This window comes from Chiloscyllium punctatum, chromosome 36 (genome assembly GCF_047496795.1).
Source record: "Chiloscyllium punctatum isolate Juve2018m chromosome 36, sChiPun1.3, whole genome shotgun sequence".
In the NCBI taxonomy this organism is placed as follows: Eukaryota; Metazoa; Chordata; class Chondrichthyes; order Orectolobiformes; family Hemiscylliidae; genus Chiloscyllium; species Chiloscyllium punctatum.
Window position 1 is genome coordinate 22,957,898 of NC_092774.1, and position 11,969 is coordinate 22,969,866.

Below are 11,969 nucleotides of genomic sequence, written 5' to 3' on the forward strand. Positions count from 1 at the left end.
TTTAATTAAATTAAAGAATTTTTTTATTCAATTGGATGACTGCATGAAACGGTTTGTTGGTCAGATTTGAATCATCACACCCAAATGAGACGATGCCATGAATATCAGTGAACTGCTCTTTTTGTTAAAAACCACAAGTTCTTGATTTATTTTCACAACTTACTGGTATTCACACCTGCACATTCAATGTCAAACTCTGACATCAGAAATGACATGACACCATTAATTTTGCCTTACAATATTCGAACAAACAAATTAATAGCACACAGTGAATCGCAAGTCTGATTAATATGAAATTAAATTTGACCAAAAAAATATAAAATCAAGATGGGAGATAAGAAATGGGGTAAGGGCAGAAGGCAAGAAATGCAGCATCATAGAAAGTGCTCCCCCAGAGTGTGCATTTTACCAACTACCACTGCTAAATATAAACACTCTGATATGATCCTCCGGTTTTAATGTAAACCATAGCCCCATACATTAGGTACCATTTAAATGAGTTAAAAATACAAGCCTTGAGCAAATCCTGCTTCCAGCCTTACCCCCCGCTTCTTGGAGCTCGGAACTTCCTCCAGCTCCGGGGGGTTGTTGAACGCCTGGGCTCCAGCGGCCACGCCTCTACTGAAGAAGCTTTGGGAACCAGATGCACAGAACCTTTGTATATGAAAGCAGCTTACAGAGACATTGAGCAATAGGATCACATGGTTTTTACCCATCGACCTCTGGGTTATCGACCCAGCACACTCACGCAGCACTACTCTACTTCTGTGCTCCCAGCAGCTAGATCGTGGATCAGTTTAATGTTGGTCCTATATCTCTGATAACATCGGTACACAAGGCAGTGAAGAAAGGTTTCAGCACACTGGCCTTCATCAGTTAGGGAATTGAGTATAGATGTTGGCAAGTTATGTTGTAGTTATACAGGACGTTGATGATGCTGCACCTGGAATATTGTGATCAGTTTTGGTCCCCTTGGTGTTCTGACTTCTGACTTCTTCAACTCTGGGTTTGTGTTGAACTTGATGGGATACTTTGTCCAACTCAGCATGTTTAAACAGTATCTCTCAGAGGGATTCATCTGAAACTTTTCAGGAGGTGAGCTCAACAAGATTGAACTATTCAAAGTTACTTGGACTCTATTTTAAACTTACCTCAGGACCAGTAGTCAGAGACACATACAGCATGGAAACAGACACTTCGGTCCAACTTGTCCATCCTGACCTGATATCCGATATTAATCCACTCCCATTTGACAGCACCTGACCCATATACTCTGGCAGCTCATTTCATACATGGACCACCCTCTGCATGAAGAAGTTGTCACTTTAATATATTTCGCCTCTTACCCTAAACTTATGCCCTCTCGTTCTGGACTCCCCCACCCCAAGGAAAGGACTTTGTCTATTACACTGTCCATGCCCCTCATGATTTTATAACCGCTATTAGGTCACCTCTCTGCCTCCGATGCTCCAGTGAAAACAGCCCCACGCTATTCAGCCTCTCCCTGTAGCTCAAACCCTCCAACCCCCAGCAACATTCCTGTGAATCGTTTCTCATGGAGAAGTCAACGTTTCAGTCCTGAAGAAGGGTTAATACCCAAAATGCTGACTACTCCACATTCTGGTGCTGCCTGGCTTGCTGTATTCTCCCAAGCTCCTACTTGCCAACTTCGGGTTGCAATATGTAGTGGCTCAGTGATTACCACTGCAGCCTCATAGCACCAGGGGCCCAGGTTTGATTCCAGCCTTGGGTGACTATCTGTGAGGAATTTGCACTTTATCCAGTGTCTGCGTTTTCTCTCTGTGATCCTGTTTTCTTCCATAAACCAAAGATGTGCAGGTCATGTGGATGGGCCATGCTTAATTGCCCATAGAGTTAGGTATATTAGTCAGAGGGAAATGGGTCAGGATGGGTTAATCTTCGGGGGGGGGGGGGTCGGTGTGGACTTGTTGGGACGAATGGCCTGTTTCCGCAGTGTAGCTCATCTCATCCAATACTTTTGTTACTAACGAATGGCAGAGTAGGCCGAATGGCCTAACCTCTTCTCCGATGGTCTTGCGGTCTTCGGTTTCTCTGGATCATTTCATTGGCAATGTGCAGTCCCGGGCTCAATGAGCAGCAGTGTCCACTGAAGGCAAAGCTCATAGAATCATAGAACTCCCACAATGTGGAAACAAGTCCTTCAACCGAACACATCTGCACTGATCTTCCGAAGACTAACCCACTCAGATCCATTTTCCTACCCTCCATAACTTGCACACAGACCCCAAGGGTGGAATTATTCCTGGGTTCCTGGTGCCATGAGGCAGCAGTGCTAACCCTGAGCCCCCATGGAGTTGTGATTGTGGGGTGTGGGGGAGGCAATTGCAGTCCAGCAGAAAAGAAAAACAGCCCACCTACTCTCCCACTGCACCCACTGTCAGAACTGGCAGGAGGTTCAGTCCTGGGAGGTGACCGAAGGCAGCGTCACCGGTGGGATCTGATTGCTGGGAGCGCTGGTGCCTCCGCTGGTGCTTCCGCAAGTTGTACGAAAACATGAACCTCTTCCCACACTCGGGCCAGCTGGAGGGCATCTCCCTGGTATGGGCACATTGGTGCTTCAGTAGGGTGGAGGAATTGATGAAGGCCGTCCCGCACTTAGGGCAGCAGAATGGCCTCCCCCCTCCTCCACTGTTCCCCCCCCCCCCCCAAAACCCCCGTGTGGTCCAGCTGGTGATTCAGCAGTGTGGAGGAGCAGGTAAAGACCTTCCCACATTCGGGGCAGGAGAACGGTTTCTCCCCGGTGCGGATGGACTGGTGCCTCAGCAGGGCAGAGGAATTGCTGAAGGCCTTCCTGCACATACGGCAACTGAACGACCTCTCCACCATGTGGACACACCAATGGGCCAGTAGGTCGGAGGAAAGAGCAATGCCCCTCCTGCAGTTGGGGCAGAAGAACGGCCTCTCAGTGTGGACCCACTGGTGTCTCAGCAGGTGGGAAGACCTGCTGAAGGTCATCTTGCACTTGGGGCCGGAGAACAGCCTTCCCCGGTGTGGGCCAACTGGTGCGTCAGCAGGGCAGCAGAATCATTGAAGGCCTTCCCATACTCAGGGCAGCAGAAGGGCCGCTTCCCCTCTGTGGACCTATTGGTGCTTCAGAACCCTTTCAAATTTCACAATATCCTTGTGATAGGAGGGAGACCAGAATTGCACGCAATATTCTAAAAGTGGTCTAACCAATGTCCTGTACAACCACAACATATCTTCCCAACTCCAATACTCAGTCAGAGGATTGGGAAAGCTTTCAAAACCCACAAAAAACAAAGAGGAAAGAATGGAGGTTCAAACCGAATTTTTGAGAGTCAGCTTGAAAGCATCAATGAGAAATCGGTGGAATGGGTTTATTGGGGACACGTTCTCCCTCAATGCACCATATACTTATTTCTCTTGAGCTCTTCGTAGTTTCTCTGTGCTGCAGTATGTAGTGGCTCGTTGAAATAATCTCCTGATGCAGCTTCTTTTGTGGGTGTTGGGATGATTGCTTCTGTGGTTAAGTATTTGGTTTGTGTATGTTGTTTTTCTGTAGATGCCAGTTTGAAGTTCCCCATTGACTGTTCGCTCTACTGTGACATCTAAGAATGGCAGTTTATTGTTGTTCTCCTCTTTTTCAAACTAGGAGCCCCCCTCAGGCCATAGTCTCACGACTTGGAACACCAATATACAGACTAGTCAAAGGCCTCCACTGAGGACTAAAACACCAAGTCGAAGATTCATGCCACTCCATTTACTCCATCCAAGAATTCCTGAACACCAAAGACACGAAGATAGAAGAGGATGGAATAATGTTGTCCTTTGACATAACAGCCCTGTTCACATCCATTAACATCAACGTGACTAAAGAAAACTGAAGACACTACTCGAAGAACTAAAGACAAAAACACAGCACCAACTTCATCAGCAAAGATAGCACTGTCAACCTCGTGGTTACCACCCACTTTATATTCAGTAACAAGCCCTACAAATAAATCAACGAAATACCGATGAAACACTTCTGTCATCAAAAAATGAAACAAATTAGAGGAAACGTACAACACCATCAACAATCTCCTTACTGGCATAAAATTCACAAAAGAGGAGAACAACAACAAAGTGCCATTTCTAGATGTCACAGTAGAGCGAACAGTCAATGGTAAAATCAAAACAGCCTCTACAGGAAAACACCACACGCGAACCAAGTATTTCGCTACAGAAGTAATCATCCCTACGCATACAAACAAATCTAAACGAGGGCACTATTTCAACGAAACACGACACACTGCAGCACCCAGTAACTACGAAGACAAATAAGTAACTGTCCAGCGCTTTTAAGCCATGCAACACACTGAAAAATGATTCCCTGACCGGGAATCGAACCCGGGCCGCAGCGGTGAAAGCGCCGAATCCTAACCACTAGACCACCAGGGACATACGGGAGAAGTTTGACAGCTCTCCTGAAAATTGCTTTCCTGCCCGGAAGTCGAACCCGGGTCACGGAAGGAAGAAGGCGAACACCAATGTCATTTCGTGTATCCATTGCTCCCGATGCGGTCTCCTCTACATTGGGGAGACTGGAGCCCTATCGCAGAGTCAAGTCACAGCGTTTGAGGGAACATCTCCAGGACACCCGCAACAATCAACCCTAGCGCCCTGTGGCCCAACATTTCAACCTCCCCTCCCACTCTGCCAGGGACATGCATGTCCTGGGCCTCCTCCATCGCCGCTCCCTCCCCACCCGATGCCTGGAGGAAGAACGTCCCAACTTCTGCCTCGGATACATTCATCCCCAGGACATCAATGTGGTCTGCACCAGTTTCCTCATTTCCCCTCCCCCCACCTTACCTCAGTTCCAACCTTCCAGCTCAGCGCTGTCCTCATGACCTGTCCTACCTACCAATCTCCCTCCCCACCTATCCGCACCACCCTGCTCTCTGATATGTCACCTCCATCCCCACCCCCATTTACCTATTGTACTTTTTGCTACCTTTGGCCCAGCACACCCCACCCCTAATTTATCTCTCCACCCTGGAGGGGTCCTGCCACTATTCCTGATGAAGGGCTTTTGCCCGAAACATCGATTTTCCTGCTCCTCGGAAGCTGTCTGACCTGCTGTGCTTTTCTCGCTCCACTCTGATCTAAACTCTGGTTTCCAGCATCTGCAGTCCTCACTTTTGCCTACCCAATAAACCCAGTGTGCCGATTTCACATCAACAAACTGACACAAGCAGACACAACGTCTGCAGAAACCTTAGCCACATTACTTTACATTAAAGACATCTGGGAAATGATGTCCAGACAACTCAACCCTCTCAGCATCATGGTCGCCCACAAACCTCCCAACACACTTAAACAGCGGCTAATGAACCTGAAAAACCCGATACAAACAACCAGCAAACGAATGTAATTTACAAAATACCATACAAGGAAATATATGCATGAACTCTGCCACACAGTTCTCTGTAGCAAGAAATGCTGGGATGAGAAAAGGAAGATTTTTTTTAGCCAAAACGAATCGGCACTGACTGGCCAGCCATTTAAAATCAACGCTGTCTGCCCAGGATGGAAGACCCGAAGGGATGTACAGTTTTCTTATTTCCTGAAGATTTACAAAGCTGAGACTGGGTTTTGGTGTTTGTTCCCTTTCCACTCCCAAGAGCCGCAGTGGTTGGGGCGGTGAGTTGGGGAAAGTGAAATGTGCCCATGAGCAGCGTGTGGGACTATTTCAGCTTCCTCTCCTCTGACAGCGCTGTGACCTGACTCTGATGTTCTCAGGGACATTTACTGACGCGACACAGTGAAAAGAGTCTCATTCCCGCAGTTCCGGAATTCAAACCGTATGCCGGCTTCAGGACAATGAGAAAGATTAATTGGGGTGTGTGAAGAAGCTGTGAGCCGCATTTCAAACAGGTAGGTGGAGTCAGATGCGTCATCCATTGCGCCCCGGCCCTGTGCGGACCTGACACCGCCATGCTGCAGAGTTCTGACGTTAACACGGACATGCGCAGCAATGGGAACATTCACAAGAGGAACAGCCAAAGATAATCACCGTCACTGCTTCCCTTCCATAATCCCAACTTTGTGAAGCAGTATCTTTCACTGGTAAATAAAACACCTTTGTCCTCAGGTGCCTGCTTAACATCGATCACGACTTCACGCCCCTCACTGGTCTAGTCTCATTTCCAAACTCTTGGCTCATAGCCTCAATAGCAGCTCTGTGGGTATCTGCTTGTTCCACCCTGACAGGGTGTGGGCTACAAATTCCCGACCAGTCCCAATGTGATTGAAATATTTCAACCCCTCCACTGATTTGCATCTTTAAAAAAACCGTGGAGCAATCTCCCTTTCTTTTTGACGTCGTTTCTCAACTGTAGTCGGCAGGGTTCACACCTGCGTGGGGAAACCGCAATGGATTTCATGTCCATCGCATTCACCACTCGGCCCACCAATACAGAACCACACTGACAGCTTCATTTCCCAGGTCTCTCTGCCTGTGGAGCTGACAAAAAGTGAATCCTTGCAGAGTTTGTTTGAATTCAATCACTTCTCAGGTTTTGAAAGGGTTAAATATCTGCAAATGGCGAGTCTGCGTGTTTCATCCCGGTAGATGAAATGGACGTTCAGTTAAAAACAAAAACAGAAATTGCAGGAGCAACTCCGCAGGTCAGGCAGCATCCGTGGAAAGAGAATCAGAGACAACATTTCAGAACTCGTTTTTTTCCTCATCCAGGTCCAGCCAAACCTGCTGAGTTTCTCCAGCAGTTTCGCTTTCTGTCTCGAATTCTCAGCATCCGCAGTCATTTATGTTAGAAATTCAATCAATTCAGAAACCCCTTTGTGCTGCCTCAGTGGAATATATTTCCGTTTGGGAAACATTTTCCTGACACCATTAAAAACGTGCACTTTCGTAGCCAAGAAAGCGGTAGGAGCGAGAACTAGGAACACGCCGTCCCTGGGTGGTATCGAACCACCAACCTTTCGGTTAACAGCCGAACGCGCTGACCAATTGCGCCACAGAGACAGGTGCAAGAGCTGCTTGCACAGTGTCTTTGAGGAACCTACTAATCAATTCATAATTCAACCCGCCCCGCCCAAAATTACCATTGTCTTCTATCAGTTTTACTTTCCATAATAAAGCCTTGGACATTCATTCTGGAGACATGGGGACAGCCTGATCCCACCATCTGCAGGCACATCCATGTCACGAGGAACGAGCTCTCCACCACCGGGGCCATCGCCCTCCGAGCCTTTCAGTGTTTTGCCTCTTCCTGAATTTTCTCATTGGCGCCGAGCCGAGAAGGCGTTTGAATTCCTGATGTGCAGAGAATTCTTTCAATGTCTCGGGTCAGTTTAGGTCCCGAGAATATCAGAGTCAATCAGCCTCTTAAACAAGGGGATGGTGTCTGGACTGTCTCTGCTCAGTCCGTCAGTTCATCCTTCATTCTCCTCTAATTCCACTTCCCAAAGAGTTACGAAAGATTCACAAAGCTGGAGACTGGGATTTGTGTTTTACTTCCTGAACATTTTTCCACCTGCTAACTGACGATATTTTGACAAAACCTCTTCCCCATTGTAACATTTGCATCATGTCCAGGGATGAGCAATTTCCAATCCCAAGTTTGGGAATGTTCTCTTTGGAGCAAAGAAGGTTAACTGGAGATTTCCAGGGGCTGTTGGCAATGATGGGAGAAGACGTGGTGTGAATGGGCAGGTTAATGATCAGAAGAACCTATTGCCACTGACTAGGGTCAGTTACCAGAGGACAGGGATTGAGGTTCTTTAATGGAAAGCAGCATTTGTGTCGAACAAACACAGCGAATTCTGCAGAAAGCCAACGGGTCGAGCAGCATCCGTGGAAAGGGAAACAGAGCCGACGTTTTGAGTGTGCTACGGTTTTTGTTCAGAACTCAGTCTTTTGCCTCTTCCCGAAGTTGGTCCAGGTCTGTGTCTCAATTGGCAAACACATGGCAAGTGCAGTTCCGCAATGTGAAGTTATAGCCTTTGCTGTTTAAAAAAAAAAGCAGTGCATTGTTAAAATGATTATATATTGGAATGTGGAGAAAGTGAGGACTGGAGGTGAAAGTCGAAAAATGTGGCACTGGAAAAGCACAACAGGTCAGGCAGCATCTGAGGAACAGGACAGGGAACGTTTCGGGCACAAGTCCTTCATCAGGAATGATGTATGGATGTACTAAGGGGTCTCAGAGTCCCTCCACACCAGTCAAGGCCAGCTGTCGGGCAGATGCAGCAGGCAATGAGCAAGGCAAGTGCTATATTATGAAGAGGAATTGAGTTCAAAAGTGGGGTCATTGAACATATTCAAGGCGAAGTTCAGCTGAGTTTTGAACACCAAAGAAGTGGATGCTTATCGGGGGAGGTAAGAAAATGGTTTTAAGACCAGTACAGATCAGTCACAGAGTCAGACAGTACTGAACAGACTCTTCATCCAACGAGTCCATGCTGAGTATGTTCTCAAACTAAACTCGTCCCACCTACCAGTGTTTGGCCCATAACCCTTCCAACCTTTCGTATTCATGTACTTATCCAAATGTCTTTTGAACGTCGTAACTGTACGTGTATAAAATCATGAAGGGCATGGATAGGATTAATAAACAAAGTCGTTTCCTGGGGTGGGGGTGTCCAGAAGGAGAGGGCATGGGTTTCGCGTTAGAGGGGAAAGATACAAAAGAGATCTAAGGGGCAACTTTTTGACGCAGAGAATGGTACGTTTATTGAATGATCTGCCAGAGGAAGTGTTGAAGGCTAGTACGATTGCAACATTTAAAAGGCATTTGGGTAGGTGTATGAATAGGAAGGGTTTGGAGGGATATGGGGCCGTGTGCTGTCAGGTGGGACTAGATTGGGTTGTGATAGTTGGTCAGCATGGACAAGTTGGACCAAACAGTCTGTTTCTATGCTGTACATCTCTACCTCAATGTTCAACATACGCAGTGACCTGGCCTCCACAGTTTTCTGTGACAATGAATTCCATAGATTCACCACTCTCTGGCTAAAGAAGTTTCTCCTAATCTCCATTCTCTCTTTATGCTAAGGCTATGCCCATGGGTATTAGTCTCTCTTCCCAATGAAAACATCTTCCCAATGTCCACTCTGTCCAGGCCGTTCAATGTTCTGTACGTTTCAGTTAGATCTCCCTTGAATGTGGGCCTGTTAATCAGCATGAACCAAACCCTTCAGGATGAGGACATCCGTGATTAGACTCAACAAAGTGAGAATGGAGGGTGAGAGTGTGGGATGGAGATTTTCAGCTTTTAGGGAGTAAGGTAGGAAAGAAAGTTTAATATAAATTATAATTGATCAGATGAGCCAGTGGGCCAAGGAGTAGTGGATGGAGTTTAATTTAGACAAATATGAGCTGTTGCATTTTGATGAGGCAACTCAGGGCAGGACCTATGCGGTTAATGGTAAATTAATGGAATTCTGTGCTCAAAGAAGCAGTCGAGGCAGCTTCATTAAGACACTGTTGGATGGGTTTTGTTTTTGCGTGGTAAGGGAATTAAGGGAAGTTGGGATAATGCAATTAGGAGGAGCTGAGACTATTGATCGATCCGCCATGATTGTAATGAATGGCGGAGCAGGGTCGATGGGCCAAATGGCCTACTCCTTCTATTACTTTGAAACGATAACCCTGCGTTTCCCATGGTCAACCCACCTAACCTGCACATCCCTGGACACTAGGCAATTTAGCATAGCCAATCGAAATCAAGAGCAGTGAGCAATGTCGTGATGTGGAAACCAAACACCAGAGAATGAGAGAAAGGGACAAGGAGAATAAATGTACTAGCAATCAAAACTGGATTCTCACCATCACAAAAAATAAAACTAAAAGCTGCATTGTAAAAAAAGCGAATTAATTGACTGCACACATTGAAGAGAATAATTATGATCTGAGACTCCTTACAGAGGTATGGCTTCAGAATGACAAGGATTGGATCCAGAATATCGAGGGGAGATGTGGCATTCAAGTCGAGTGAGAGGCTCAGTAAAGGTAGAGGGTGGGCACTGCTAATCAAAGCACTGATAACATGGTAGTCTGGTGTCAGCTCGGATTTCAGGTCCTGATTTCCCTGTCCTCTGATCTCCCTGTTCCCACAGAGTTAAATGTTGTCTGTTCTCAGCTCTGCTCGATTTCTGTTGAAGCTTTGACCCCCTTTTACACCTTCTGGAGCAACAAAATATTCTGAGCCTCCTGGAAATGACACCTTATCTATACCTCTCCTGTTTTTAAAAATCTCGATAAAGTTATCTGTCAACTTGCTCGGCTCTGTTGGAAAAATGTCCCAGTTTCTTCTTAATTCAAACCCTCCATTCCCAGCAACACGCTGGCAAAGTAAGGAATAGGGAATTGCATCAAATCACATAAATGTACTGTCTGAAATAATCGAGCTGTGCTCTGGCCTGAGATATTGAGAGTCCCTGGTGTAAGTAATTACGAATGCAATAATTTTGGTCACAGAATTGAACAATCATTTTGCAACAAAGGGGTCTACTTTGATAAGGAGGTAGTGGTCATTTCTCGGGTAAGTGAACAGTTTGTAGATCAGGGAGATGAAGTTCCAGACACTTGTGAAGGGCTAGAATTGAATTTGATAAATAAGACAAAGAACTGTGGATGCTGGAAATCTGAAACAAAAACTGAGAACACTGGAAAAACTCAGCAGGACTGGAAGCATCTGTGGAGAGAAAGCAGAGTTAAAATTTCGAGTCCAACAACTCCTCTTCAGGATTCTGAAATAGTTTAAGCCTGGCAGTAAGTTCAGGTAACCTTTACTGCGACCCAACTTTGTTACAGCTTCAGATCTCCATATCACAAGGCGTACAAAAAGTCGCTTTTCTTAAAAAAAAGCACCTCAAGCTCAAAGTGCGCACACTCACCCCCCACTCGCCCCACCACACTTTCTTTATTATTGGTTCGTTGAGTTGTCCCTTTGTAACTGGATCCTTCGTACAGCCGGGTAAAACATGCAGCTGGGACGACTGAGTGAATCCTTTCGCGCAACGGCAGTTTCAATCACTGAAAAGGACAAGACTGAATCAGATGGGTTTTTGCCCTCTAAAAACGGTTTCATCCTTAGATTCTGAAGTCCGGATTACTGACCGAATCCCAATTCTGCCATCTGCCGCGACGGGATTCGAACCTGAGAGTCCCCAGAGCTGGGTTGTTAGCGGCGCTCGGCCATCGCCCCTTCCATCGCCCCTGCAATGGCACGTGAACGCGCTGGTGCCTTCACAGGTGGGAGGAGCAGGTGAAGCTCTTCCGGCACTGACAGCAGGTGAACGGCCTCACTCCGGTGTGGACCCACTGGTGGGTCAGCAGTGCAGCTGACTGAGTGAACCCCCTCCCGTACATGGGGCACGTGAATGGCTTCTCTCACTTGTGGACCCATTCGTGCGTCTCCAGATGGCTGATCCGACTGAAGCCCTTCCTGCACACCGAGCAGGTGAATGGCCTCTCCCCGCTGGGAATACGTCTGTGGGTTTCCAACACGGATGGGGAAGGGAATCCTTCCCCTCAGTCCCCACATTTCCAAAATTTCTCCATTGGGGGAGCTTTCCTTGTGTTGGTCTGGGTTTGAAATTACAATCAGAACGGGGACATAGTCTTTCCCACCGTGAGGGATGAGACTTTGATTCCCCCAAGCTGAGTAAATGGTGTCAAGCACTTTTCACAGTCAGCGCACTGAATCTCCCTCACTCGGTGTCTCAGTGTTCTTCCTGCCACACCAGTGTCCAAAATCTCTCAAGCAAACAAAAGCAACCATGTCTTCTTGATTGGAATGGTTGCTGATATTCAAGTCCCAATGAATCAAGCGGCTCTGTCAGAACTTGATGTATCATTTCTTTTCAGATTTCTTTCGGCACGTCTTCCTGGAAAAAAAATCACAAAATAAGTGATCATTGGCAGTACACTTAAACGAACATAACAAAGGTGGCAG

The 11,969-nt window shown here is 46.8% G+C and overlaps 2 non-coding genes across 2 annotated transcripts; both read right to left on the minus strand.

Annotated features, from left to right (window-relative positions):
• Positions 1-4,371: 4,371 nt before the first annotated feature.
• Positions 4,372-4,443, minus strand: trnae-uuc (transfer RNA glutamic acid (anticodon UUC)). The gene has a single exon. It is a non-coding gene; the product is annotated as a tRNA-Glu (tRNA).
• Positions 4,444-6,959: 2,516 nt separating this feature from the next.
• trnan-guu (transfer RNA asparagine (anticodon GUU)) lies at positions 6,960-7,033 on the minus strand. Its single transcript has one exon. It is a non-coding gene; the product is annotated as a tRNA-Asn (tRNA).
• Positions 7,034-11,969: the final 4,936 nt, after the last annotated feature.